This window comes from Carassius carassius, chromosome 7 (assembly GCF_963082965.1).
Source record: "Carassius carassius chromosome 7, fCarCar2.1, whole genome shotgun sequence".
Lineage (NCBI taxonomy): Eukaryota > Metazoa > Chordata > Actinopteri > Cypriniformes > Cyprinidae > Carassius > Carassius carassius.
Genome location: NC_081761.1, coordinates 24,054,380 through 24,081,224, shown reverse-complemented (window position 1 = coordinate 24,081,224; position 26,845 = coordinate 24,054,380). Strand labels below are relative to the sequence as shown.

Below are 26,845 nucleotides of genomic sequence, written 5' to 3'. Positions count from 1 at the left end.
GTTTTCAAGCCGAGGTCATTCCATATCAATCATTAGGGCAGAGAAATAAAGAGAGAGACAGAAAGAGAGAAAGATAGATCAATAGCCCTTAACAGTAATCCCAGGGGAATGGCCTGGTTTCATTTCCTCTCTACAGTTGGTTTAGTTCCTTTATCTCTTCTTCTGCAGAAGAAATGTGAGCCAGTACAGACGCAGCGGCTGGACCTCTAAAAGCTGCACTGAGATGGGATTCAAACATTAACCAAGGAACGCGAAATAGAGTATGGAACAGGGCAAAAGCGTGAGCAGGAGAAGGAGAGAGGGGCTTAATCATTTACAGTTTACCATCGCTTGGCTGTGGAACAACAGATGAGCAACCGGTCTCAACTGGGCAAAAACACAAAGATACAAAGTGGAAGTTTCCACTTCGCTGGCAATTTTCATCTTCCTGGTCATCTGTTCCCAACACTCACTTTGAGAAAAAGACATCCTGTTTTTCCTCCATTGTCACTCGTTCGCTACATGGCTGGTCATGACTAAGTTTAGACTGGTTTATGTTGGTGGGGCAAGGGGGGGGCTTCCTTAAAGTCTCCAAATGCAGAAGGGTATCCTTAGCTGTTTTAACATTACTTGCAACAACAATATTGATTAACATGCAGTTGCAAATGGAACACTGAGCCGTTTAGGTAACAGTCTTTATCTAAATATCGTGCAGTAACACTTAAGTCAGAACTAGCAATGAGCAAAACTTTTGTGAGCTGACATATATTCCATGTTCTATTATGCAATATATGTTATTATATTGTGCAATGTGACATGCAATATGATTTTTCACTATATATAGTTCAAATGTCAAATATATTTGTACTGTTTCCAAGTAGATAAAACAATACGTTTGCTGTACTTCTAATAATTAGTTTCTGTTTCTTGATTACTTCACAGTTTCTTTCTTTTTTTTTTCTTGAAAAAAAAAGAACTATGAAAAATACTATGCTTGACTGTTAAAGGGATAATTCACCCAAAAGGAAAAATTACCCTGTGGTTTACTCAAATTCATTCCATGCAAGGTGTATTAGACTTCTTTCAGACAAATACAATCCAATACAATTTCTTAGCTCTTCCCAGCTGTATAATGGTAGTGAATGGTGGCCGAGATTTTGATGCAAAACAAAGTGCATAAATCCATCATAAAAAGTGCTCCACATGGCTCATAGGGGTTAATAAAGGTCTTCTGAAGTGAATCAATGCATTTGTGCAAGAAAAGTCTCTTTTGAACATATGTACGACAGTTAATGGAAGCTAGAGATAGGGCTGTGACGGTTGCCGTGACAACCGCGTCACCGTGGTGGTCGGTTGCTACCGCGGTTGTCTACTGCCACCGGCGGTAGTGCACGTGACATCACAAACTCTATAGCAAGCATAATACAAAGTTTTGTATATAAGTGTAATAACTGTAATAATTGCAAATTTTAAGTCTATGGTAATTAACAAATTACCTCAAACACAGCGTTTCCTTTAGATTGACAGATTTGAGCACAGGAAAATACAGTTTATGCATTCAGCAAATTAATTTAGTGTTGGGCGATGGATCTTGTTGGGAAAGCAAATACCACATCACCGATCTGGAGTCATCTTCATTCATGTCACCCATCAGCGTTTATACAAGTTCTCGTGATCATAAAAGCTGGCTGGTCAGGTTTGGTGAGGCTTTCCAATACAAATACAAACGAGACAGCGATAAATAAAAGATGGTAACAAGAAATATGGCAACGATTCCTATTTCAAAGAGAGCGCGTGCAGATGAGGAGTTAGCTACTGAGCTTGCTTGGTGGCGGAAAAGTAAACCGGACGCAACACAACTGCGTTGCGACAGGTTTAGGCAAGGCAAGGCAAGTTTATTTATATAGCACATTTCGTACACAATGGTAATTCAAAGTGCTTTACATAAAAGGAAGTAAAATAATAATGAAGAAAAATAATAAAACAAGCAATTTTAAAACTTTAAAAATTATAAAAAAATGTAATTATTTAAATTGAATTTAAAACAGTTAGAAAATGATTTTACATAAAATTAAAAAAAAAAAAAAACAGTGAAAATATAGTGCAATCAGTTCGGACATTGCACAGTGCTCATTCAATAAATGCACAGCTAAACAGATGAGTTTTAAGTCTAGATTTAAATGTGACTAGTGTTTTAGCACATCTGATCTCTTCTGGAAGCTGATTCCAACTGCGGGCGGCATAGTAACTAAAGGCGGACTCCCCTTGTTTTGTGTGAACCCTTGGCATTTCTAACTGACTTGATCCTAATGATCTGAGTGGTCTGTTAGCAGAGGTGGAAAGAGTACAAAAATATTCTACTCAAGTAAAAGTACCATTACATTAATGAAATTTTACTTAAGTACAAGTAAAAGTACCAGTCTAAAAAATCCACTCAAGTAAAAGTAAAAAGTAGCTCATTTAAAATTTACTCAGAGTAAAAATTACTTAGTTACATTTTAACAGTGGGAGGGAGTCAAAATGGGACAGACCAAGGGTGTCAAACTCAGTTCCTGGAGGGCCACAGTCCTGCACAGTTTAGATTTAACCCTAATTAAACACACCTGATCCAGCTAATCTAATCATTTAGGTTTATTTGAAAACTACATGATATGTGTGCTGGAGCAGGGTTAGAACTAAACTCTGCAGGGCTATGGCCATCCAGGAACTGAGTTTGACACCCCTGGGATAGGTCTATTAATCTCAAACTAGTTGTTTTTAATTAAAGGAATCAGTTATTTAGAATAATAAAACATTTGGGCTGTTATCTGGCAAATCAGTATCAACAAACTCATCTTTTCAATACAGAGGAAATGCAAAAGCTTCATCGGACGTGGCATTTAGATGTATTACACTGTTTAGTGCAGGACAAGAATGCATTTAACCTGCAGTTACAAATGCATGAATAATGTTTTGATATGCCAGACATAAAATGTTGAATACTCATTTGAAATTATAAAAACTTAATTATAAAAAAAAAAAAATCAAAAGATACTTTAAATGTGAAATTAAAATGGCCAGTATGTGTCAGCAAGTCACTGTTAATGAGTGAGTCATTGCGATTGAACCAAATCATTTAAACGGTTGATTCATTCAGAAACGAAACACTGTCATGTTGCTCAGAGATGCAAAATTTTGCTTTGGTGGCTGTGTTTGGAATAAATTTTTGTTGTAGAAATAGAGCAAAAACAATGGCAATATGGTGTCTAAAACGCAAGTCTCTTAGTTTACTGTCCTGTTGTAAAAAAAAAATATATATATATATATATATATATATATATATATATATATATATATATATCAGTGGCGGCTGCTGGTCTTTCAAAGAGGGGAAGCTCATTTTCGGCCTACATTATAACCCTCTGATGGTCTTCATTTGTAGTGACACTCGGGGTCTTTTTGACCCCAGACAATAACATTTCATTTTGTAATAGTAAAATATTTAAATTTTTTACAAATATAATTTTACTCTGTTCATTTATGTTTTTACTAAACTTTGTACAGTTTTTGGAGGATTTAAATCTTTTACATTTCTATAAATAAATAAATATTTATTTAAATAGGCTTTTTTTTTTTTACAAAAAAAGAAAAAAGCATTTCAGGTAAAATTCACTTCATAAAAGACCCAGATTTCTAACTTTCATACATGGGGATACCATGGATAATTTTATAAGGTTTAATGTAAGATTTTTGCCCATTTTTGGGGAAATTCAGTTAAAAAATTGTAATAAATCACTTTAACCACTAGATGGCTATAGTGTGTGTGTGTGTGTGTGTGTGTGTGTGTGTGTGTGTGTGTGTGTGTGTGTGTGCGCGCGCAGATTTTCAATCTGTCTTAGTTACCAATTTAATTTTGTGGTGGTTCTGCATTTTACAAATATCAAGAAATATTGCCGCAGTTTGTCTTTCGAATACACTTGAGAAATCCGCGATCATGGGACTGAGCGTGAAACAGCTTCACCGACTTCTTATGGTGCAGACCGCTGTCAGTCAAAAGGAGATCGACAGATCCTCCAATCATCACGCGGAAGCCCAGTCTTCATTCACCTCCAGAGACGCTGAGCGTCCGTTGGCGGGACATAATCGCAGCATTTATCCAATGACCGTCTAGCTTCGGAGCACTGAAAAAAACTGTTCAAAGCAGCCCCATCGAAGTCAATGGACGCTCGGCTTCAACAGGGAAATGCACTGTGACGCTACGGGAATGTATGAGAAGAAAATCGAGTCAGCCGACATGTAGCTGATTAACACAATACATAATACACAATAGTACATATTTGACCGTTGGGTTTTTTTTTTTTTACAATAGAGGGGAAGCTGAGCTTCCCTTACAGTCTTAAAGAAATCCCCACTGATCTAACTATATATATATATATATATATATATATATATATATATATATATATATATATATATATATATATATATGTGTGTGTGTGTGTGTGTGTGTGTGTGTGTGTGTGTGATTATGATTTTTAGAGGACAAGACAGCATTCTTTGTGTGATTTTGATTCTAAATGATTTTGATTGATTTCATTCTAAATGCATTTCAACAGACTGAATCACACAGTGAAAGAACACTCTAAATGCGCGCGTACATCATTAAAACAACAATTATGATATTATCGCAGACAATATATATCGCACACTCCGCACCAGTCTTTTTGGCTAATTTGTGCAAAACCTCTTGCTAAAATGTCAAAGCATCATTTTAACCACCAATGCAATGACGCAATTATTTAGCTCACCTCTATATGCTTACGTGGGGTTGATGTCTAGTCGAGATTTTATAAACTGCTAGTTTGGTCTCCCTAGGCAAGCACAGCATAATAGAGCATACATATGGCCAGGGGTTCACTTCATTTCCTTGAGTTCAACTTCAGAATATGACGGGGTTTCGTTTTCAGCGGTGTCTGCACCACCACTAACGCCTGTTTTGTCCGTCTGCATCTTTCTTGTGATTTTAGCGCCAGTTTGCCCTCCTGCCCATTATTTACTGACATAGCTTCCAGGGAGCGATTTTTTTTTTTTTACTCAGTAATTAATGTGTTTTAAAATGTAGCGAAGTACAATACTTCAAACAAAATATACTTAAGTAAAAGTAAAATTACAGATTAAAAAAAATACTTTAAAAAGTAGAAGTACACAAAAAAGCTACTCAATTACAGTAACGCGAGTAAATGTAATTCGTTACTTTCCACCTCTGTCTGTTAGGTTTATATTCAGTGAGCATATCTGAAATATATTTCGGTCCTAGGTCATTTAGTGACTTGTATACGAGTAAACATACTTTAAAATCAATCCTAAATGTAACTGGAAGCCAGTGTAAGGACCTGAGGACTGGTGTGATATGCTCAGATTTTCTGGTTCTAGTCAGAATCCTGGCAGCAGCGTTCTGGATGAGCTGCAGCTGTCTAATGGTCTTTTTGGGAAGGCCGGTGAGGAGCCCATTACAATAGTCCACCCTGCTGGTGATGAAGGCATGAACTAGTTTCTCCAAGTCTTGACTTGAAACAAAACATCTAATTCTTGCAATGTTTTTTAAATGATAGTATGCTGATTTAGTTACTGCTTTGGCATGACTACTGAAACTAAGGTCTGTTTCCAGAATCACACCAAGATTCCTGACTTGATTTTTAGTTGTTCGACCCCTAGAGTCTAGGTATGCATTCACCTTGAACACTTCATCTTTGTTCCCAAAGCAATGACTTCAGTTTTTTCCTTGTTTAACTGAAGAAAGTTCTGGCACATCCAACTATTAATTTCATCAATGCATTGGCAGAGGAAGTCAATGGGGCTGTAGTCATTTGGAGATAAGGCTAGGTAAATCTGGGTATCATCAGCATAGCTGTGATAGGCAATTTGGTTCTTTCTCATTATTTGACTTAGTGGAAGCATATACAGGCTAAACAAGAGCGGTGCAAGAATTGACCCTTGTGGGACTCCGCATGTCATGGACGTCTAGTTAGACTTATGCTCTCCTAGACTCACATAATAGCCTCTCCCTTCTAAGTATGACCTGAACCATTTGAGTACCATCCCAGAAAGCCCGACCCAGTTTTCCAGTCTCTCTAGTAGTATGTTATGATCGACAGTGTCAAACGCAGCACTGAGATCTAGCAATACCGGCACCGATATTTTGCCAGAGTCACAATTTAAGCGAATATCATTTATTATCTTAATGAGTGCTGTCTCTGTGCTGTGATGCAGTCGAAAACCAGATTGAAAATTGTCCAGGTATCCATTTGAGTTTAAGTATTTGTCCAGCTGATTAAAAACTACCTTTTCTATAATTTTGCCTATAAAAGGAAGATTAGATATTGGTCTAAAGTTGCTCAAAATGGTGTTATCAAGATTGCTCTTTTTCAGGAGGTGCTTAACAACTGCAGTTTTAAGGAGTTTGGAAATGTCCCAGAAAGAAGTGAGGCGTTCACCACTTCTAAAAGATCTGCTTCTAAGCAGTTAAGCACACTTTTGAAAAAAAGGTGTGGGAAGTGTGTCAAGATAGCAGGTTGACGATTTTAGGTGCTGCACTATGTCTTCCAGAATGTTGCTATCAATTGCTTCAAAAATAGACATAGTATTTTTTTGATATTGTGGCCTAATCTGTCTGACCTCTTCATTACTTGAGGATGTGCTAATCGCCTTCCTGATATTGTTGATCTTCTCAGAAAAGAAGGATGCAAACTCATTGCATTTGCTGTCTGAGAGCATTTCACTGGGAATCTGACTTGGGGGGTTTGTCAGTCTCTCAACAGTGGCAAAAAGAGTACGAGTGTTATTTAAGTTACTGTTTATAAGGTTTGAGAAGAAATTCTGTCTAGCTGTGGCTAGTTTCACATTAAAAGCATGAAGGCTGTCTTTATAGATGCTATAGTGAATTTCAAGTTTTGTCTTCCGCCACATCCGCTCTGCTTTTCTGCATTGTCTTTTCATAGTCTGAACTGCTGTTGATCTTCTCCAAACTGATTTCTGACTCTTTGTTTTCTTACTGACTATTATTGGAGCAATATCATCATTAACATTCTTAACTTTTGAGTTAAAGGAATCAAGGAGACTATCAACAGAGTCTGCAGAAATGCTTGGTGTTAAAGATATAGGCTCCATAAATAGTACACTTGTGTTCTCGTTAATGCATCTCCTTCTGACAGAGACCGATCTAGATTCAGTTGTAGCAGACATCAAAATATCAAAGAAAATACAGAAGTGATCAGATAGTGCTATGTCCTTAATAACAATGGATGAAATGTTTAGACCCCTACTGATGATTAAGCCTAGAGTGTGTCCACCTTTGTGTGTGGGTCCATGCACATGCTGAGTCAAGTCAAAAGTGTTTAGAACCGTTTTAGTCTGTCTAGTGTTTATACAGCACATTTGAACTCTGTGTCAGTTGCCTACCTCACAGACCGGATGGGGGATTTATCAGGTTGTGTTGTGCTGCATCCAGTGTAGCATCACTGATTATAATGAGTATTTTGTCACTCTGCGTCGCGCTGCGTCGCTCGCGTCCGTTAGACGGGGTATTTAACTTTCTTATTTAGGCTACTTTCTTGTTTAACTGCATTACTTCTTTGATATTTATTTTAGTGTTTTGCAGGCGGCGTTAACTGACAGAAGTGCTCAAATAAACACGAACTGACGAGTTAAATAGGATGTGTTAGACGAGTGAGACAGTGCTGGGCTGATTTCTAGACGTGCATTCATATAAATATATTCTGTATATAATATATATAAAATATATTACATGCATGCACAGTTTAAGTCAGCTTTAATCACCTTTTTTGGTAATTCCATGAATTAACTGACCACGACACTGCTTGAACATCGTTTATTTCGCTGTTTGATATGAAAGGATACGCACAAAGGAAGCGCGCACCGCCTTTGAGCACAGGACCGTCCGCGCTCGCTTAACTTGCACCTGATAATAAAGTGAAGTGGAGCGCGTGTCTGAAACGTTTCCTGTTCAGTCATTCTGCGACTGAATAAATTCACTTCTTGTCTTGAGAAAAAGTGACAGAAGCAGCAGTTGTGAATGGGTGGCCATCCCCGCCCTTATGTAAAATAATTTGAATACGTTAAACTGGAAAAATAATATCGCCTTCGTTAACGAGCAAATTTTGACACACACACACACACACACACACATACATATATATATATATATATATATATATATATATATATATATATATATATATATATATATATATATATATATATATATATATATATATATATATATATATATATATATATATATATATAGAAAAGTTTTTTTTTTTTTTTTTCCAACACCGCGCCACCGGCGGTTGTTGGTCCATGACTACCGCGGTGGTAAAAATCAGCCACCGTCACAGCCCTAGCTAGAGATTACAGTTTATACAGTTTTAAATATGGATATTTTACACAAACTCATCGATTCTGCTCATAAGGCCTTTATTAACCCCACGGAGCTGTGCACAGCACTTTTTATGATGGATTTATGCACTTTTATTGGACTTCATAATCGTAAACCACATTCACTGCCACTATAAAGCTTGGAAGAGCCAAGACATGTTTTAATGTAACTTCGTCTGAAAGAAGAAAGTCATACACATCTAGGATGGCTTCGGATGGTGAGTAAATTGGGCTAATTTTCTTTTTTGGGTGAAATATCCCTTTAAGAGAGTGTGTACAAATATATATTTTAGCTGTGACTTCATTATATTTTATACTATTTTTTATTTTTTTTATTTGCTGGTATCAATACTTACCTTTGAGTATTGTTACAATCTCTAGTATTGAGAAAAACTCCAAAGAACATTTTATTAATCTGCTTCCGTTTTATTATCAAATTCTAATAATAAATAATAATAATTAACACTAATTAAATTAAACTTAAGGTCCAATTCTCACTATTAACTAACCATAATTAACGATGACTTTTGCCTCAATTAACTCCTAATGTGCTGCTTATTATTAGTTTATAAGGTAGTTGTTAAGTTTAGGGTATTGGGTAGGATTATGGATGTCATGCATTATATGTACTTTGTAAGCACTAATAAACAGCCAATCTGTTAAAAATAGGCATGCTAATAAGCAACTAGTTATTAGTGAGAATTGGACCCTATACTAAAGTGTTACCGAATACTGACAATAATAATAATAATTCATATTTTAGAAAACTTCACAGAACAGTCAAAGTTTGGTTGTTCACATTAAGTAGGCTCACTAAGAATGAAGTAGAAACCACTAAATCACACCAATGACTATTTAGCATTTATTAGTCACTTTTGGAACTAGGCTAATCAAAACAATGTGATCACCAACCTGATTCACAAGAGGTGATTCAGGACTGGAAGGAGCGACATGGTGTTTTTGATTTGTATCTTTCCCTGCAAAGCTGCAGTCCAGCGTTAATGTGATTTGGCCATGGCCATAATGGCTAATGGTAAAAGAGGTTCCTTCTCTCCATTAACCGGACTTTAATATGTCTGCTCTCAGTAAGCCCACGAGTTACATAAGAGACATTTCAAAAACAATTCCAACCTCTTCCGATCTCTTCCACTCCTGATCACGAGACTGCAAAGCCAGTAAACACATCAGTGAGCGCACTAATGCACACACAAAACCGCAAGCGCTCATAAATGGACTGCAGAACAAGAGAGCGTCCTCTATGAGCAACATCAGAAGAAAAACTTAATATAAATACTACGGCTCATCCAAAACAGGACACCGTCTGGCAGACTGAACTGGAAGGAGTCAGAAGCATAAAGCAGCATCATTCCAACAGCTTGTCTTGTATTTACCTGTTGAGGTTGATTGTTGCTAGTCCCAAGTGTTTGGCAAACTGATCTTGCCTCTGTGGTGTTGCTGTTCTGAGTATATGGAAGTTCTGTCCCACTTTTACTCCACAGCTAGTCTGCAACTCCCTACTCCAATAACCCCTGACCTACAGGAAGTAGACACAATAGACTGAAAATAACAAGAGGCCACCTCCTCCCCCTTTCTCCCTCTCTCTACTTTTTCCTACACTCCACCTTCCCTTAGATGACAACAACAGCCTTGTGAAGATGCACGGTGAAGAAGAAAGGCTGCAGCCACCACAGTGATACCTGTCAAGACTCAGCGCTTTGCTCTGTATCTCCGCCAGGATTGCACAAGAGCACACTGGGTCTTTCCCATGCACGTCAAGACAGAGCCAGAACAATATACCTATTAGAAAGAACATTCTTCTTTGATGCAAATTCTCTGCACATAAAAGTTCACTATTCCTCTTTGAAAGTTGTAATTAGGTGTAATTAATATGCTATAATGATGTTATATTTTATTCTACAGTTGTTACAGAAGAGCATGAATAATATTTATGTAAAATACACACAATATTACTGTTTTACTGTATTATTTCTTTTTAATTAATGTATTTTTGGTTAATGCAGCCATGATGAGCATAAGAGACTTTAACATTTAAAAAAATCTTACAGACAGCAAGTTTTTGCAAGGCAGTGTATGCCGCTTTTTTTCGGCCACATAATATGAAAATCTGAATACTTTTTAATGTACAAGAATGCATTTTGCATAAGCACAATTAGAATCTACTAGCAAGATCCAGCCCTACTAAAAAAGTGATGGCAAAGTTTTGTAAGATCACAGCAGAATTCACACTGCTTTGTGAGTGAGCATGTGTGCATGTGCACACTTGCAGTCTTTCTCACTTCTCTCCAGGAGCCTCTTGTGATAATGTGTGTCATCCCAGTCACATAATCCAATTTTAGGCCAAGGCTAACCACAGCAAATCACATTTAATGCAGAGACTAGAATTTGTGCCAAATCTAATTGTCCCTATATAGGCTACCTAAAGAAGTGAGAGGTACAAGAAATGGAGCCATGACGTAGTGGAGATAAGGAAAAAAAAAGAGGCTGCATCCAAGAGCATCCTTCACACGTTTCTCTTGCACTGATATAAGTCCCAAACAATACCGTGTCTAATGTTTGTCATTCAGTTATTTATGACTGCCATATTACTCCACAGCAAAGGAAGACTTCTTAAGTGGCAAATACAATGCATGAGTGACTTAAGCATTAGTGTCCCAAAGGACTGTGAGAGGTGTGGGTCGCTGGACAGAAGACTTCTGATCAGCGATTCCTATTATAATCTCATCCACACCTTATTAGCAGAACTGGATCTGAATCTGGATCAACAGAGCCTATGGGCTGTGCAGACAACTCTACAGGCAATTGAGAATAATTTCAGCGTGCATTATAATTTTTAAATACTGTATGAGTTAAAAATATTAACATTGAATACATTACCTGTTAAATTATTGCACATTGTAGTTAATAAAGACTAAATAAACTCTTTAAAGAATTTAATACCGTTATATCTGTATGAATCTATACTCACAGTATTTTTGAGGTTTGACCTTAAGAGAATATTTATTACTGGTGATAAACACTAAACACTCATGAAATATTTGTTGATTACAAAGGCAACACAACATTGCAATACAATAATTATGTATTTTGGGTTTCACTATTTTACAGTGGCCTTGTTACAATTTAACAGTAAATTTAAGTGTGTAATATTTGTAATGTGTTTTTACTATAGGGTTAAGGTTATTTGCTATTTGTTATGACTGTAAGGACTCATGTTACTGTATGTCATGTTACCTCAAGGATAAGGACTCATGTTACTGTATTTTTGATTCAGCCAGTAAAACGGTGTTGAAGTAAACAGTAAAATAATCTCTAATTTAAATTTAGTTATTATATGCACTGATATAACAAAAAATGAAGTATTTTCATGTTATGAAACCAAGTGTAAGATATATGCTCCTGGTCTTTTATAAAGATATACTTTAACTGTACAATATGCAATAATATAATATACAATTAAAACATTTCAAAATTAATATTAAGTTACTTGGAATAAATGAGTGAAAAATATTAAGATGTTTGATACAATAAAACACATTAACAGTTATATATATATATATATATATATATATATATATATATATATATATATATATATATATATATATATATATATATATAAATAATAATAAATAAAAAACTTTCCGAGAAAACTTTTTGTGGCTGTGCACACACATAAATTACAGTCTTGTTAAAGTCCGAGCAGGTGGTGAAAGGTGAGAGGTGTGTACAACACATGAATTCAGCCCATTAGAGCAGTGACCCCCTACAGAGAACATCGTGTACTGGAGCAGACTGGGAGAAAACATGCCTGCAAGTCACCTGTTAACATATGTGAGAATTTAATTAACATATGGGAATGGAGATGGACATTTCTCTGAACATTAACACTTTTTTTAGTTGTAGCACTGATTGTGATTTATATGAGTTTTAATTATAACATTCGCTGACATTTTAGGTAAAAAATAATAATAAAAAATAAATTGTGCTGATCTTGCCACATGTATCTTCAGTATAACGATAGTTGTGTTGTTAATTGACAATGGAAACTGCAGCCAGTGCTGAACAAACACTTATTTTGTCCTTTCCTTCTTGCTGAATGCTGATTCCTAGATAAACTCAAATGAGTTTGCGACAGTTAAAAGTAGTTTGGTGAATACACCGAAGCTGTCTGTGGTTCAGCCTCACTTGCACTGAAGCACTGTGTGATGTGCTATGACAAGGAAAGACACTTCTGAAGGACAACTAAACTGTGACTGCTGTACTACATTGTGCTTGTCAAAGTAGAAACCAGGTCACTGATCAATAGCTATTATCCTAATGTAAAGTTCACTCAGGCTTCTGATAGATACACAGACACTTTTCACCCTCTTTTTTCCGACTATCCTGTTTGAGTAATAAATAATAATCATTTGATCAATAAATCTTTTAAAAAAATGTGTGTAAGGGTTTCATGACCTTTGAAAAAAAAAAAAAAAAAGTATATATATATATATTAGTGGTGGGCCGTTATCGGCGTTAACGTGCTGCGTTAACAGGAGACTCTTATCGGGCGATAAAAAAAATAACACCGTTAATCTATTCTCAAAGTTGGGTTGGGAGCTGGGTCTATACTACGCAAGCTATGATGACTTTCACCTTGATATTTTAGCGCGGATGTATACCTAGCCGAATTACACTGTAGGGGATGAGAACGAGTCTTTAAACCTGTGTGTATGCCTACTGTGAAATTACCAAATCAAACGTAACGTGCTAACATGGATACAGCTAAGATGCCGCCGGGTTTGCTTCAGGGAATTTCTTTTTTTTTTAAAGAAGCTTACCAATGGAAACCTCGACAAGACGCACGCCTGTTTCACACATAATCCGTCTGCAGTGCGTATGCAGCTCGTGAGCGTTACGTATGTGGTGCAGAAGCAGCACGGACTCATACTCATTGTGCTTTCACACAGGGCGCGTTTGCAGTCCGCTACTCGGTACGTAAACAAGCCAGGAACGCACTGACGAACCGCAACCGCGTGAACGCTGGAATCTGTTAACATGGGTGCGTAATAAAATACGCAACACATACGCACTGCAGACGGATTATGTGTGAAACAGGCGTAAGGTTGTTTGCACCTTGTGCAATGTGGAATTCGTTTACAGTTTTCTCAAGCACTTTGTGATGCATTTTGGAAACAGGAGATGAGCCCCTGGTCTAATGCACCACCTGGCTTGAGAAACCAGTTCTCAAAGACTTAACAAGCAATGAGACTTTATTGTTAATGAGACTTTTTGTAAGGACTTTTTGTATATATATATATATATATATATATATATATATATATTTTTTTTTTTTTTCTTTTTTTTTTGAAGCCTCTACATTAAATGGTTAGCCAGTTTAATGCTTTGGATAGCTTTTCATGTCATAATGAACACCATTTCAATTACTATTTCATATAAAGGCATCCTCAATTTGTGTTTTAATTCAATCTGAATGATCGCTTTTGCTAATATGCTGTTCATATAATGCTAATATCCAGCAAACCTTGAAGTGTATTTATATACACGATACAATACAACTGACTGTCTAGCGGCTAAGAAAGTACGTTCCAATAATAGTATTGTATTGGCCAATATATTAATCTAATTGGCCAATATATAATGCCTGACCACTTGCAATACTTAGAAACTAATATGCATAATAATGCTGCCGTTTAAAAACAAAGGCACAAACGTTTGAAAAGGCATCTTTATGAGAGTGTGTACCCTTTATAATTTAATCTAAAAGACATTTCAAAGGTTACGGATGACGTCTAAGCACTAGCTGTGGAACACCAAGTGGAAAGGCATGGGCTAGTCATCAGACCAAGATGGAGAGAAACAAAGGGGCATGACATCAACAAACTTAGATATACGCAAACAGGGCAGGCACACTCTTTTTTCTTCAGTTCCCTCTATCCCTGCTCTTTGATCCAAGGGGGCGAAAGTTACGCTGGCATAAAAAGGTCAGTAGGGTGGCACTTTGCCTGCATGAGTCAACTGCCCTCCTCCTCGATCCCCTTTCCTTTCCATCTATTGCTCTTAAAGTCACATGTGTCTGTCAAAGCTGCGTCATTCACATTCAACACATTCTTCTGGCCTTGGCAGCCTCTCTTCACATGACTGGAGCACTGCTTAGGTCTCTCCGACTGCCCGCCCAAACAATTCCCTCTTTTTTAATACCCTACCACTCCGTGCGCAGGGCCCAAAATGGACATTGACCTCCACGACACAAGATTTTCTCAGTTTTTCAGCTTGTTTGGCTACACCAAAGGTAAACGTGACAGCTAGAAAAGGTGGTAACTAGTGGTGCAATGGATCACAAAACTCACTTCGAGTCATGGATAGCATAATTTTTCAGATCAATTAAAAAAAAAAGTGGGCTTTTCATTTATTACTTAAAGCTTAATTTAAGTGCTTCTATACCACAGCAAAAACTACTATCTGAACTAATAAAGTCAATAATAAAACAAGAAAAATTACATAAATTACATGCATGGACGAATACAACAAAGTAACTAATAAAGTCAGTAACACTAGTATTCAGGTGCAGAAATGTAATAATTGTAAAAGAACACAAAAGTGGTCTTCACTGCATAAGTTAAATATAGCAGACAGAAGCAGGTATTTACAGGCTGCTGTCTCTTTAAGACAAAATTAATCTACCTAATATACTGACAACACATCCGCTTGTTTTCTCAGCTGTTTCAATTCACTTAAGACATTACTGACTGTGTTTACCAGAATACTTGCCAAACGGGTATTTTATTTTAACTTTGTGTGTATGTTTCTGTTTAAAGAGAGTGAAAGTGGAATCAATCTGTGTGAATCGCGCCTCTCTCTCTCTGTGTGTGTGTGTGTGTGTGTGCTTGGGATGTGTGCAGCAGCAGTAGAAAACAGTGTGCATGTTCTCTTTTGCTTGAATGGTTTAAAATAGTTTGAATGGGTAAACTGGCAAGACAAAACACATGCACATTGACATGAATTGAATATGCATTGATAAACTTTAACTTTATGATGTTAAATTTAACAGTTAATCTGTGAATTGCATGCATGCCAAACGTGGGGTCAGGTCCGTATGGATCTTTAGTGTAGGGACCATTTCTCACTTTTAATTAGTTGCTTATTGACATGCCTATAATTAACATATTGGCTGTTTATTAGTACTTATAAAGCACATATTCTACATGACCATATTGTAGATCTCTAATCCTAGCCAATACCTAGACTTAACAAATACCTTACTAACTGTCTATTACTAAGCAGCAAATTAAGAGCTTCCTCAGGCAAATGTAATTTTAATAAGGCTTCAAAAATGCAAACCACAAAATCAAATTTTCACACCTTTCAAACAAAATCACAGAAATTCATTTCCAAAGCCTTTCTTTCCTGTTGTGCATAAAAACATAGCAACTGCACTCACAATGAGCAACTTCTCACAGACTAAATTTTTAGTATTTCATAACTAAAATTATTCATATTGAACATGTCAATTTCCTCTTTTTTTATTCCTATGAGATGACTATGAGGACTCTAAAAAAGTTGTTTTTATATTGAAGTCACAACATTACAGATATTTCCTTCTGTATTTTGATGTTTATCCAAGTGAAATGGAAAACTTGGTTCTTTCCATCAGTTGTTGATTGGATGGAGGGAGATGTGAATGCAAGTTTGCAGTAGATTGTAAGAAAAAGGTGAAAGTTAAGCACTTTTTTTTTTTTTTTTTACATCCAGCACACATCACCAGAGAGAAGGTGCATTTAAATGAAAAATTGCAATGTAATATAAACAAAAAACAAAACAACAAAGCAAAAAATGCAAGGATAAATCAGTTATAAGATCAATAGCATGCACTTATATAATAGATAAAGAGAAATTAAATTTAATTCAAACATTAATAAAATACTAAAGTTATTTCTGAAGGACAAAACTCAGAACTAACAGTTAAAATGCATAGTTTCTGTGCAGCTGGCATCATCAAACAGGTTTTGCAAACACTCTCTAATGGTTTCCATTGGTTTGTCAAACAGACAGTCCCATGCCAACTGCTGTTTTGGGCCCTCAAACAAACACTAATGTTTTGATATTGTATTGGAGCGTCACAGTATCTACATGTTTTAAGAAAATCATCCTCCAAAATGGCTCACTTACAGTTTTTCCATTAAGCTGAGATAGGTGAACGCAAAGCAAAACCAAATAAACTGAAGCTTTCACACATGCAGCAGATGCTAATTTAAATAGGGTGGGGAAAATATGCAAATGGTCATCATCAAACAGATAATATAATAACCCAGTGAATGGTCCAGGTTCCAAAGTCAAGCATATACACACTCCACAGTTAAAACACCTGCTCATATAGAGACCACAACAGAAACTCTAGACCCGCTCGTCTGCAGGGAAAACCAGGTGTCTTTCTCCAAAACCCGTAAGATCAACAAAACGTGCCGTGGGGAAATGAAAGGAACCCGTACTGACCTTGAAAGCTGAGCAGATTTACTGGAGTAAATCTTAATCCAAAGTTCTCGGGGGAAGAAAAAAAGGATAATGAAGGTTACTTAACTAATAATTAGGAATCAAATGAAGACTGGAAACAAGACATCCCCAGTCAGCACTTCTGGAGAGGACAGAGGCGTACATTCACATCAGACACAAGTGCACTCCATGGGCTATATTGAAGGTCTTTTTGCTTCTCACAGCTATACACATGAACACTATCTCTGTTGGCACGATGCCAGGCTGGAGATATCAAGCCACATTGAACAGCCCTTCTAATGCAATCAGGAGAGAGAGCGCACTCAGACTGTCGCTGAGAGCTCACTCGCGACGAGGGGGAAGGGTAGTCCAATGTGAGCCAGGCCCCAACAGACTCACGGTAACCTGAGAAATTACACGGGGCGGCGGCATTTCACAGCTTGTCTCCAGCCTGACCCCTCCTACACACCAGTAGCCCACTGTGATCCTGAGTAGGGACAGAGAGAAGCCCCTCGTCCACCTCTTTAATATTTAAACACCATAAATGGTCTTAACCATATTAAATAGGTAAAAGTTTATAAGTTTCAACTTGATAAAGACTTAGTTTACTCAAAAATGAAAGTTCTGTTATCATTTACTTACCATCAAATGAGTTTCTGTTACAATTAGAGTTGAGTTTCCATTTCCCAAATTTGATTAGCTCTTCCATGTATGTGTGTTGAACGTGAATAAGAGCCTTTTCATCATACAAAGCAATTGTGTCTCTTCAGATGACTTGGACTATGTTATTCATAAACATTTTTTGACAATCTCTTTATTAACATTTTGAAGTGTCAACATTTTGGACATTCATTGGAAGGACAGAAATCTCAGGTATCATTAGAAATACCTTAATTTGTGGCTCAAATATATAAAAAGTCTTATGGGTTTGGAAAGACATGAGGTAGAATAAAGTATAAAAATGTTCACTTTTTTATTAATCTAGGTTCATCTTCATTTTTAAATATACTGTTGTTTATTGTTAATTCATTCATAATAAATTAACTGATGTCAAAAATGTAATATGTAGGATTGTTCATTATTGCTTATTAGTTCAAGGAACCTAAATCATAAGCTTGTTATAAAGTAGGGCTGTCAAAATGACTGAAACTACATCCGAATTTTCTACTTAAATATCAAAATTCGAATTATATTTGAATTTAAAAAGGCATAATTTCAGTTAGGAGGAAAAAAGGCCACAAGTAGGCCACAAGGGGGCGTATCGCGCAAAATATTACGACGTTTCTTCATAGCATAATAAAATAACATGACTATCTTTGAAAAAAAAGTGCATAATGTTTAAAATAATGTTTATAAACCATATTATAATGAATTAAGTTGCTTAATAAAAAAAATTCTAATAATAATAAAAAATGCATGTATGTATAGTTTAATACAAAAGACCGAAAAAACCAAATCACAGAGTAGGCTACTTTTCTGACACTTACATCGTCGTTGCATTTCGTGGGCCACTGATAGGCTTCCTGACGGCTGACCCATGTGGATTTTTTTCTCTTCATTCAATGAATATTCAAAATTCTATTTTTTTTGTTACCAAGTGTAACCAAAAAACTGTCACCAAAACTTCTCAATACCATTTTAATATTTTAAATAAACATTTTATATAAAAATATAAAAAATGATATTATATTTAAAATATAAAATAATATAAAAAAAAAATAAACGTAACACTTTAATATAGGGAAGATGATATTTATGTTGAGCATAAAAACAAAGTATGCTTTCATTAATTAACAAGAGCGACTAGTATGTTTGTTTACGAGGACAGCTGGTAAAGACAATGTAACAGAAACAAACTTTTCTCATCAATATTTTGCTGATTCCACTTAGACTGCTAACTCAAACGGAGTAAAATATAAAATTCCTCTTGCCATGGACGCAGTGAATAGTAAAACAGGAATCAATGCCACCTTTAGCATGCTGTGTGATTTCAGTCTACTATTTTGCGTTCTAATTGTGCATTAACATCCCTACATATTTTTAGTGCATTAATGAAGATTGTTTTTCTATGCTTGCTCAGAGATTGATTTGCCTAGTAATATAGTACTCAAAAATAGTCTGTCGTGTGAATGCAGAGAAGCCAATTTTTTGGTTATGGCCTATATATATATATATATATATATGGTTATATATCTCTAATGTTCACAGGGCACACGTGTTTTCTTTTACAGTAACTTTGTATTATTATGTCTGTCAGTGATTCTGGAGTGTCACTACAATAGCCAAAACTGATTCTTCAATCCCACATGGCTCTGTTTTCCAGTGCAGGTCCTGCAGCCTACTCATTTCGCTCTCTCTCCAACACCTCCTCTTAATGTACTCAAGCCCATAACTAGGCTTTATTCCAAATAAAGAAAAGAGAAAGAGAGTGAAAGGGCTTTATTCAGCCATCTGGGAACCATCAGCAGCGGTAGCACAGCAGCACAGGAAATGGTCGTCATGCTGCTGTCAAGCAGCTCAGTCTGCAAAAGAATGACACGTCAGGAGCAGACGAGCAGCTGGAGAGAAAGCAGGAGAAAGACAGAGAGACAGCGCAAGGGGGCAGATGAGGAGCCTGACAAACTGAGAATCCTGTGCATCATGGGACTTTGGGGAACAAATAGGCTCTGAAACAAACCTTGTAAAGTGTAGATCTATGATTTTCCACATGTTAATAAAGTATATTATTACATATCCTTAAACTCAGCGACTGGCTTATATAAAATTGCCTTTATACTGCAACCTTTTAATGATAATAATAATAATATTTAATTATAAACAAACAATTATCATCATTATCTTCTAAATGTATTAAATATTAATAGTTACAAGCATTTTATATTTAACATCCCTAAAAAAGTAATAATATTTTTTTAATAATGTAATTAATATTATTATTAATATTATTGACTAAATGAGTTGTTTATATTATAGTAAAATAATAATAATAATAATAACAATAACTATCATAATCATTAAAATATTAATGGTTACAAATACTTAACATTACTAAAATAGATATTATAATTGTATTTAATATTATTATTATTATTATTAATTAGTAATATTATTGAATAAATTAGTTGTTTATTTTATAATAATAACAATAATAATAAGAAAACTATCGTTATTTTTAAAATATTTATAGTTAAAAAAATTTAACTTGACTAAAATAGTTACAGGAATTTATATATATATATATATATTGTTATTAATATTGCTATTAATAATTAATAATATTATTGATTAAATAATTGTTATAATTTATATTATTATTATTATTGTTATGTAATTTAAATTATAATTATTAATCAAATATAAATACTTAATTTATATTATCAATATTTAAGAAGAACATCAATGGTAATAATGGCTTTTGTAATAGTTTATTATTAATAATACAAATAATAATTATTATTTTTATTAATGTAATTAATAATTGAAACACAAAATCACTCAGCTCAGCAGTGTAATTTAGAGGGTCTTACCTGCAAACAAATCAAAAACTCGGGCACAAACAGCGCATGATACAGTTCAGTCATTTCAGACACAGTTCAGCCCTAAACATTCCTTGAACAAACCACATGTACCATCTTCGGTAGTTGGTGTATGTTTATGGGGAAGAACTGCGGCCCTAAAATAGCACCTTCCAAAAAAGAAAATGCTCAAATCTATTCTTAAACTGGGCTCACCCAAGACGTCTGCATCACAAGATTTGCCAACTTCAAGAACGAAACGTCTGCTCCACTTCCCCTCTAAAACGTCTTTTCATCAGCTGCTAACTTCTTTCAGTAAAACTATTCATCCAAGAATGGACTAAACAATGAGGTCGACTTAATCAATTAGAGTTTAGCTTTTCTCAGTGATTTAAAGGGGATAAATTAAGAATAGTAACCTTAAGTCACCACTTTTGTAATAAACTGACTGACTTTAATAATACTAAATGTGTCAAAAAAGTACTAAGCTAGTTTTGTGTAATATAACATTATACATAGTTTATTTTTTGGATAACTGAGTAGAAATGGCTGCACACTGTTATATTCAACCTAGGCTATTTTTCTAAATGTCACAGGACTTGACTGGCTCTGTCTAGATATTTCTGATTTTAAAAGAATTTGAAGTATCATAACATATTGGATCAAATATTTTACAATATAATGTAATTTTGTCTTTCAAAAAAAAAGGCTCATGCAGGGCATTCTGAAAGTACAGAAAGAGTTATACAAATAAATAATAATAATAATAATAAAAAAAACTAGAAAAACTGAAACCATGTTATACAGGGAAAAAAAGGAGAAAATGAAAGTGTGAGACTTCCATTTCCATCTTATCTAATCTCTGCATGGGAAAGAACAAGACTGAACAAATATCCCTGCAAATAAAAGCTCCTATCTGTTTACAAACTGCCTTTTCCTGTTAGCCTCTCTTTGCTGGATATTCTTTGGCAGTTCAGCACTTAGGCTAATTCATGATCAGCTGACCAAACAACGCTAGTCTAGATATGCAGACGATGACACATACAAGAATAAAAGCTAATCAAACGTGTTGTGAATCAGATGTCTAAGGCATCGATAGCAAAGGGCCACTGAGCACTTCAGCCAGTTATAATTAGCTAAGCTCGTCATGCTCAATGACTGAGCACTTCAAACAAACACTACAGATAACACTAGCAGCACATGACTATAGCGGGTCTCTACAGAGGGAAAACTGTGAAATAAAACTACTTCTTGAAAAACTGACCAAGACATACAGTAGGTGCAAGCAGAAAAAATAATGGCCTTTTTAGCTGATCCAGTCAGGCCAGTAGTTAAATGTTTTGATCCCAACTGCTACTATTGTATCTTGTTCTAAATAAAATAATAACAACATCATAATATTCACATTCATTCACATTTTAATTTTAGCAAAAAAATAAATAAAAATATACACTCACCAAGCAATCAAAATACAGTAAAAACAAGCAATAATATTGAATTAAGTTTTCCATCATAATATATTTTTAAATGTCATTTATAGTTACAATTTTCAGCAGACATTACTCCAATCTTCAAATTGGATCCTTGATCCAATGATCTTTCAGAAATCTGATTTGCTGCTCAAGAAACATTTCCTAAATTATCAATGTTGAAAATAGCATTTGCTGGTTAATATTTTTGCAGATATGGTGATGCACTAGCCATTAAATCAAACTATCAAAGTATTTAAAAAAAATATATGACTGCCACAAAAACATTATGGAGCAAATTTTAACACTGATGAGAAGAACCTTTATTAATTGATCACCGATAATGTTTGACAAATAATTAAGCAGCAAATCAACATATTAGAATGAATTCTTAATGATCATGGGCCATTAACATTACTCACTTTTTGCATGTTATTTATTAATTTAAATAACCGTTTTGTTTTTTCATGCTGCTAAGATGTTGAATATGGAGCTGACCATTTAGGTAGCACTAATTTATTATGCATGACACAGCAATAAATGGGAACTTGTTCTCAGCTTATTCTGGATGTGTAACCTACATAACGTTTGTAGCATGCAGCTGCCACAAAACATTCCATTCAGTAAAAAAAAAAGAAGAAAAAAAAATCAAATTACAATATTAACATAAATTAAGATGTTTGTCAAAAATCACACAGCCTTAACTATGGAAGTGGTTCAACACAATAACAACAGGAAAAGTCAAATGCAACACTGTTTCCAAAATAGTTTCCCACCAATAAGGAATGTAAATAGTCTGTATATAAACTTCTAAGCTCTGGATCAAACTGATGGAGCCCTGGTGAATAATAAAAAAAACTCTTGAGCTTCCCAGGAAAAATAGAAAGGTCATAGAGTAAAGGGAGAGACTATGTATGGTTGGTTGAGTGAGTGTGTGTGAGTGTGTGTGTGTGTGTGTGTGTGTGTGTGTGTGTGTGTGTGTGCACGCTAAAGGGGCAGGTCCCCATCCCTGCTCCCAGACAGAGGCTGCCTTTGGAGGCCCTCTAGAGAGCAGACTGTGTGAATGAGTTACGACAGCTGAGGCCCGTTCCCTCACCACAGGAATCCTAAAACACACACCATCCTGCCAATAAAATCAAATCAACCGGGCAACAAATGCTTATCCAATGCTAATGTAATGCTCTCATGAGAATCTGCATTCACCTAAGGCACCAGAGCTGCCTGAGCAAACCACACAGATCGCTTGAAATGCAGCGACATGATCGTATGGATGCCGAAATGTCAGGATCTTTCCAGCTGTTTCCCATGAGGTCTAAAACATTTTCTCTTTTGTTTCTGAATGGGGTAAAACTAGAGTCTTTAGACTTTGATCATATATAAACAACTTCCTATAACCACTGAAAACTTCCACAAAAGTTTGATTCGCCTATATCATAATTTCAAAACAAAATACAAATTTTTGTTGTATATGCATTTTTTTTAAACAAAAGTTGACATTCGATAGTTAGCAGACAAGCATGTTAGTCTCCCAGTAGTGCTCTTATGTGTTAGTTAAAGGTTAAGGGTTCTGTATGTAAGTTTGACTCTACTAAAGCATAAAAATACCATAATATGTTTGCAGATGTAATGAATGTATTTGTGTGTGTGTGTGTGTTATGTTATGTTAGACTAGTTTAAGTGTTTATGTAGTTAATAAAGTCTTACTTGTATCACACTTGAGGTTAGGGCTCAACCGACACGAGCGACGCAGCGCGACAAAATACTGATTATAATCAGTGATGCTACACTGGATGCAGCACAACACGACATGATAAATCCCCATCCGGTCTGTGATGTAGGCTACTGACACAGATTTCATATGTCCTGTATAGACACTAGACAGACTAAACCTGTCGCAACGCGGTTGTGTTGTGTCCGTTTACTTTTCCGCCACCAAGCAAGCTCAATAACTAACTCTTCATCTGCACGCGCTCTCTTTGAAATAGGAATCGTTGCCATATTTCTTGTTACCATCGTTTATTCATCGCTGTCTTGTTGTATTTGGCCAGTTTGGAGAAAGCCTCACCAAACCTGACCAGCCAGCGTTTGCGATCACGAGAACTTGTGCAAACGCCGATGGGTGACATGAATGCAGATGACTCCAGATCGGTGATGTGGTATTTGCTTTCCCAACAAGATCCATCGCCCAACACTAAATTAATTTGCTGAATGCATAAACTGTATTTTCCTGCGCTCAAATCTGCATATCTAAAGGAAACGCTGTGTTTGAGGTAATTTGTTAATTACCATAGACTTAGAATTTGCAACTATTACAGTTATTACACTTATATACAAAACTTTTTATTATGCTTGCTATAGAGTTTGTGACGTCACGTGCACTACCGCCGGTGGCAGTAGACAACCGCGGTAGCAACCGACCACCGCGGTGACGCGGTTGTCACGGCAACCGTCACAGTCCTACTAAGTAAGCATACTTGTTTATCTGAAAAACAATGCTACAGTCAGTTATTCTCCTTTGAAAATGTGCGTTCCAAGCCGGAATGTCGTTCTCTGTTTTGGTTTGTGAAACCCACCCACTGCCAGTTTACCCATTTGTACTTCGGCACCCCGGGGTTGCCAGTTAGTGGAAAACAGTGCATTTCATTTCATTCATCATCAATTGTGCTTGTTCCTCTTTGTGTCGTCAATCTGGCAACATGTGTGTGTCTCAAGTCTGAGGAGGAGGGGCCTGGTGAAAAAAACCCTCTCCAGTATTTTGAATTTGGACTGCAATACCTAATTCAACCACTCAGTGTCAATCCTACATAAAGCACCTTTAAGCAAGTGATTCTTTTAATTATTATATATTTTTTATATTATAACATAACATTAGCCTATTTTTTTATCTTCCTATTATGAAAATGTTCTATTATATCCTTTCTAAAAACCATTCAGACAGTAATCACAGCCATTAGACGTGCTTGCATGGACTATTTTGCAGATGTTTTTGTTACCTTTCTGTGCCTTGAATGCATAAGGAGCCTTGCTGTCTATGGAGGATCAGAAAGCTCTCGGAATTCATCAAAAATATCTTAATTTGTGTTTGAACAATGAATTGAAATTGAATTGGTTTGCATCTCCAATAAGCATTAATCCACAAATGACTTAAAGGTACAGGTTGTAGGACCTGCCACTAGAGGGCGTACCACCAAAACAATAACAATCGCATGGTTTGATGACGCTAAGGAGGAGCGTGGAATGATGGAATTTGTTGTCTTCTACCCAACTGCTGATGGTCATCAATCAGACGGAAAGATAAATCATGGATTTAACGCGAGTTCAACGATTTGCGCGAGTAGATTACATACAAAGTCAATGCAAAGGCACGTTCAGACTATGGATCAGACGCGCCCTCGCGTAGGTCTAGAGACGCAATACCCCACGTTTGGCGTGTATGCCCCATAATACTAGTCTTGTTGATCGTTATAATATCATACGTTTTTTGGTAAAGATACGAATCAAAACAACTCACCTGTCGAGTAAAACAAGCAAGATCGGCATCTCTGTCTAGTTGAAGTTTGTCGCGAAGCTACTTCCGCATTTGTCCACGACACTGTTGTCATGTGGTTTCTACGTCAGTAAAGGCGGTAACAAAGTGTAACTAACGTCATTGACAGGTAACTGCACTGCCCCATGTCACTGTTTAGAATGGGAATTTTCTCATGATTTACAAGTAGTTGAAAACATTAGAGATAGTAATCAGCTGGACAAAATATATAACACTAGCCTAGTGGTTTTTGGATATTTTACTGCAAATATCTTACAAATTGTAACTTTAAGCTGTGAACTTTTTTAACATGGCTGACACTCCCTCGGATTTAAAATAAACCAATATCCCGGAGTAATTCATTTACTCAAACAGTACACTGACTGAACTGCTGTGAATAGAGAACTGAAGATGAACACCGAGCCGAGCCAGATAACGAACGAACGAACGACTGACTCGTTCGAGTCAAGAACCGTTTCTGTCGGACGCGTCCGATTCGAGAACCGAGGAGCTGATGATAACTGCGCATGTGTGATTCAGTGTGAACAACGTCTGAACCGAACTGGTTCTTTTGGTGATTGAGGCCATCCTTAAAAATATTTTGGTTTGCAGTAACAGTATTTTTTTTTTAAAAAAGGGTCGGTAGGTCGGTCTATTTTTTTTTTCAAGTTCCAATGTAAAAAAAAAAAAGGAAAATTTTGGTGATGGTGATGACGCAGGTATGAATTTAAACAAATTAGCATATCGTGACGTCACTGACTGGGTCTTCAACATGTGCCTTTGGGCGCATAATTGCAAACCTCATTTTGATTCAGGCTATATAGACCACAAACAAATTAAAATCTTTGTCAAAAACATGTTTCTTGCATGAATTTCAGGTGAGAAGAAAAAAAATGAGGTATTGTTTTGGCGGATCCCCCTCCTCCAGGGGCGGCGTTTCAGTATGGCAGACAGAGAATAGCCAGATATGTGTGCCGTGAAAAACAATCCGAAATTCATATCTCTATTATAATTCGTTATTATTATTTTAAATCACAGGGTTTTAGAAATATTTAACCAATGAGAAGTATTTAAAGGAGCTTGTAAAACTTCATTACGCCATTGGATCCTCAAGCTCTAAGCGAAACCTTGTCAATTCACCCGCCTCCACTCAGATTGACGGGCGCACAGCCTGGAGGAGACAGATCTCGGCTTATTCGCAAAGCATGGGTATTCAAATAACTTTGAATAGTACAGCATTTCTTTACTCAAACACTATGTCTGTAAATGCTATTGTTTTTGTGTGTTCGAAGACTGGAGAAGTAGGTTTTTTGCCATCTAGCCAATATACTTTTGTACGTTTAAAATATAAGTGCCTAATCGTTTATATCATGAGATTTTGGCCAAGTGTATTAAACAAAAAAAAAAAA

General features: G+C 36.0%; 1 protein-coding gene across 7 annotated transcripts in view; it reads right to left on the bottom strand.

Annotated features, from left to right (window-relative positions):
- The window catches only part of gab1 (GRB2-associated binding protein 1), an 82,461-nt gene that overhangs the window by 45,747 nt on the left and 9,869 nt on the right, over nt 1–26,845 (bottom strand). Inside the window, exon 1 of one of the 7 annotated variants that reach the window (XM_059554260.1) lies at nt 16,930–17,104. The exons of 5 other annotated variants lie outside the window; for them this stretch is intronic. The gene's annotated coding sequence lies outside the window, so the exon portion shown is untranslated. Of the gene's footprint in view, nt 1–9,806; nt 9,940–16,929; nt 17,105–26,845 lie in introns of those variants that run through there. One more of the 7 variants, XM_059554259.1, reaches the window with a different exon arrangement.